Here is a 5,000-nt window from a genome sequence, read left to right on the forward strand (position 1 = left end):
ACACAAACACACATACATATGCATGTATTTGTATATGTATATATGTATATATATGTATGTATGTATATGTTTATGTATGCATGTGTGTATATATTCATATACATAAGCACACACATATGCATATATGTATATGTATAATATATATATATATATATACTTATATATATATATATATATATATACACACACACACATATATACAGATAGACAGATAGCTATAGATATAAATATATTTACATATACATATATGTACATATGCAAACAAAGATACAAAGAAAGAATTTCAGATATAACTAAGACCACTTAGGCTAACTATATTTGTGTGTCTCGTTCTCTAGAGCATCTATAAATACAGTGCTGGTGAATTCCTGTTTTCGTGCGAATCTTGGGGCGGGGTTATTGTTGCCATCACCGTGTCACTGTGTCTCAGGTTATTTGCACTAAGATTCCATGTTCTTTATTACTGTTATTATTATTATTAATATGATATTGATAATAATAGTAATAATAATAGTAATAATAATAATGATAACAATAACAACAACGACAACAACAATAATAATAATAATGATAATAATGACAATGATAATATAGTAATAAAAGTAATTTTAACGATAATAATGATAATAATAATGGTATGGTAATAATAATAGTCATAATAACAATAGCAATGATAATAATAATAATAATAATAATAATAATAATAATAATTATGATGATGATAATAATAACAGTATTGAGAAAAAATATAAAAATGATGGTAACAATAATAATAATAATAACAGTTATCGTGGAAATCATTTACACACTGATATTCTTAATACTATGGTCGCCATCATCATTATCATTTTTTTTTCTTTTTCTTTTTTTATTGTGATTATTATCATTATTATCATTATGATCTTTACACTATCCTTATCATTTAATTGTTATTGTTTTGTGGTTACTTTATCGTTGTTGCTGTCGTTGTTATTATTATCAAAATCATTATCATTATTTTTATCGATATTATTATTGTTGTTGCTGCTGTTGTTTTGTTATTATCATTGTTGTCCTTGTTAACATCAAAATTATCAATATTATCATTGTTATTAATGTCATTATTATTGGCAATGTTACTACTCTATCATAATTATCTTTATTATCATTATCATCTTTATCGCTATTAAATGTTCTTATCATTATTGTTATTATTATTATTATTATTATTATTATTATTATCATTATAATTGTTGTTGTTGTTCTTGTTGTACTATTATCATATCATTATTATGGTTAATGCTATCACTGTTATTATCATTACTTTTATCGCTATTATCATCATTATTGCTATTTCTGTTACAATTATCATTATCATTTTATTATCAGTATTACTAGTATTGCTAGTATTGTCATCATAGTGATTGACATTTTTACCATAATAACCATCATCATTATTATCATCATCACCTTCATTATGATAAGCATAATTTTTACAATTACCATCAATACTGCTGTTGGTGGTGTCTTATTATCGCCGTCAAGGTACATAACAGTCAAGTAAACACTTTTTCTGTCTTATTTTTGGCATTTAAAACAACGCCGAGCAAAGCATGCAAAAGATCATTTCGCCAGCCATTCCTGGTATCGTCCCTAAGCCTCGCCCTATTGTCACAGGTGTAAATCAGTGCTATATTATGTGATAAATGTCTTCCCAACATTTTTTTTTTTTTTATAACTGCTCAAAAAGCAATGGTGAGAAAAAATATTTAAACATTTTAATATAATGAATGATGACAAGCGGACAGGGTTTAGCTCGACAGTTGCCGACAAGGATTTTCGTCGAGAACGTACTTGCCAGAATTATTAGTAGCTTGAGTATCATTACTGTCACCATTGTCATTATGATTACCTGGGCTATTATTGTCATTATTTATACAGCGCTAAGTATTCCCATATAATATATATATATATATATATATATATATATATATATATATATATATATATATATATATATATATATATGCTTATATATATATATATATATATATATATATATATATATATATATATATATACATATATATATATATATATATATATATATATATATTGCTTTTACTATCATCATTATTATTTCTTAACATATTTTTGGCATCCATTATAACTCCTTTCTTCGTTATCTTATCATTATTTTTGGTATTATTACTGTTGTTAGTGTAGTATCAACATCACTTTCATCATTATCATTTCAGTCACTGTAAATATTACCACTCCTCTTAGTACCACCATTAATATCATTAATATTATCTTTTCATAGCTGTTATTATTATCGTCATTTACCGACTATTATAACTACTATATTCACACGCAAAAAAATAACCGGTGCATAAAAGAAAATGAAAAAATAACGGAAGAACGTCACTGAGAAGGCCGTCAAAATCGCCAATGACGAATGCCAGGAGCGAGAGTGCCAGCATCGCCTTCCGAGATATAATGAGTGCCATGGGAGGAGGGGCGGGGGCGGGGGGGAGGGAGGGGAGGGAGATGCCAGGATGAGGAGGGAGAGATAGGTGAAGGTAGATGGGAGAGGGGAGTTGAGGGAAGGGGTGGGGAGAAGCATAGGGTGAAGGGGTGGCTGAAAGGGTTTGAGGGGGGGGGGCAAGGGAGAGGGGAGATGGGGAAGGGGAGTTGGGGAGGAGGGAGGAGATGGGGGAGAAGGTGAGAGGAGGAAGGAGATGGGGAAGGGGGAGTTTGGGAGGAGGGAGGGGGAGAAGGGAGTGGAGGGAGGGGAGGGGGAGAAGGGAGTGGAGGGAGGGGAGGGGGAGAAGAGGAATGGAGGGAGGGGAGGGGGAGAAGCGGAGGGAAAAAGTGTCGACATGGTGACGAGAGAATAGACAGCGATGGAAGAAGAGATGGAAAAGAAGAAAATTTCGGAATGATAATTAGTTATTTGATACTTGTGAATCGAAAATCGGAAAAAAGAAAAGTCAAAGTAAGCTTGAAAGAGAGACTAGAATAATAACAAAAAAAGAAATGATAATAATAGCAAAAGTAATAACGATAATGAATATGATGATGATGACACGGATAATACTAATAGTAAATGACAATAATAATGATAACAGCACTCATTATCATTATTATTTTTACTATTATCATCATCATCATCATCATCATCATCATCATCATCATTATTATTTCCATTATTATTTTAGTGTAAATGATAATACTGATTATTATTATAATTATTATCATTATTATTATTGTTGTTGTTGTTGTTTTGTTGTTTTGTTGTTGTTATTGTGACTATTATTATTATTATCATCATTATCATTATTACTATTATTATTGCTATTATTATCATCATTATTATTGTTATTATTATCATTATTATTATAATCATTATTATCATTATTGTTTTTATTATTGTTGTTGTTATTAGTAGTAGCATTAGTAGAAATAGTATGAAAATAACAATAATAATAATGATAATGATAATGATGCTTATAACAAGAACAACAATAACAAAGAGAGTGACAATGATGGCGATACCAAAAGCAGAAATAACAGTAAAATCCCAAAATACAGAACGGGACCCTCACAGCATATAGAGCAAAGAGGGGGAGGCATCATCATAGGGGCAGGGACAGGGGTTTTTATAGAGGCAGAGACAGGGGCTGTTGTAGAGGCAGGGACAGGGTTTTTTAGGCAGGGACACGGGCTTTCATAGAGGCACGGACAGTTTTTTTTTTTTTCATAAAGGCAGGGACAAGAGCTTTTATAGAGACAGGGGCTCTAATAGAGACAGGTTTAGGGGCTTGTATAGAGGCAGGGACAGGGGCATATGTAGAGGCAGGGACAGGGGCTTATGTAGAGGCAGGGACAGGGGCAAACACAACCAACAAAACTAAGGGTACGGGGAAAAAAGGTAGGTCGACAGTTAAAGAAACGGGAAGGGGAAGAGGAAGAGGAAGGGAAAAGTGAAGAGCGAGGGGAAGGGGAAGGGAGGAGAAAGATGGGAAAAAGGAGAAAAGAGAAAGGATAAGGGAGAAATGAGAATGAAGAAATGAGAATGAAAAGAGGGATAAGAGGTAGAAATAGTGGAAAAGGAGAAGGGAACCAGAAGGAAGAGAAAGGAGAAGGGGAAGGGGAAGAGAGAGAAGAGAGAAGGGAAGGGGGAGAGGGGAAAGGACCAGAGAGCTACGGACAAGCCGCCATTGAAACTCGATCCGCGACTTGGCCAGAAATAACGTCGCGAGTGTCCGCCAGCCCAGCACGGCCTGTCCCTCGCCCGCCTCGAAGCAGGTACCAGCGCCTCGCACGGGGATTCTCGCGGAGAAGGGGAGGGGGCGGGGGAGGGAGGGAGAGGGGGGGATGGGGGAGGAGGAGGGGGGAAGAGGGAAGGTGGTAGGGCATGGTGAGGGTGAGGGTGGGGGTGGGGGAGAGAGGAGGGGAGAGGGAGAAGGGAGGTTGTAAGGTTATGATGAGGGTGGGGGTGGGGGGGGGCGCTAGAGAGGAAGGAAGAGGGAGGGAAATCATCATCATTATTATTATTATTATTATTATTATTATTATTATTATTATTATTATCATTATTATTATTATTATTATTATTATTGTTATTATTACTATTATTATTATTATTATTATTATTATTATTATTATCATCAGTAGTATTAGTATGATTGTTAATATTGAATTTTTTCTTATCATTAATATCATTTTCATTAATTTTATTATTTCTATTACTATCATTCTTATTATTATCATTATTATTATTATTATTATTATTATTATTATTATTATTATTATTATGATTAATGTTATTATTATTCTCATTATTTACATTATTATAATCAATATTAGTACTACCATCATCATTATCATCATTATTTATCATTATTATTATTGCTCATTATTCTTATTATTACTATTATTATTATTATTATTATTATTATTATTATTATTATTATTATTATTATTATTATTATTATTACTATTATTATTATTATTAT

The 5,000-nt window shown here is 32.3% G+C and overlaps 1 protein-coding gene across 33 annotated transcripts in view; it reads left to right on the forward strand.

Moving 5' to 3' along the window:
• LOC119575143 (uncharacterized abhydrolase domain-containing protein DDB_G0269086-like) overlaps positions 1 to 5,000 on the forward strand; it is a 75,132-nt gene that overhangs the window by 5,739 nt on the left and 64,393 nt on the right. The gene's annotated exons all lie outside the window — the stretch shown is intronic.

Source organism: Penaeus monodon, chromosome 7 (genome assembly GCF_015228065.2).
Source record: "Penaeus monodon isolate SGIC_2016 chromosome 7, NSTDA_Pmon_1, whole genome shotgun sequence".
Lineage (NCBI taxonomy): Eukaryota > Metazoa > Arthropoda > Malacostraca > Decapoda > Penaeidae > Penaeus > Penaeus monodon.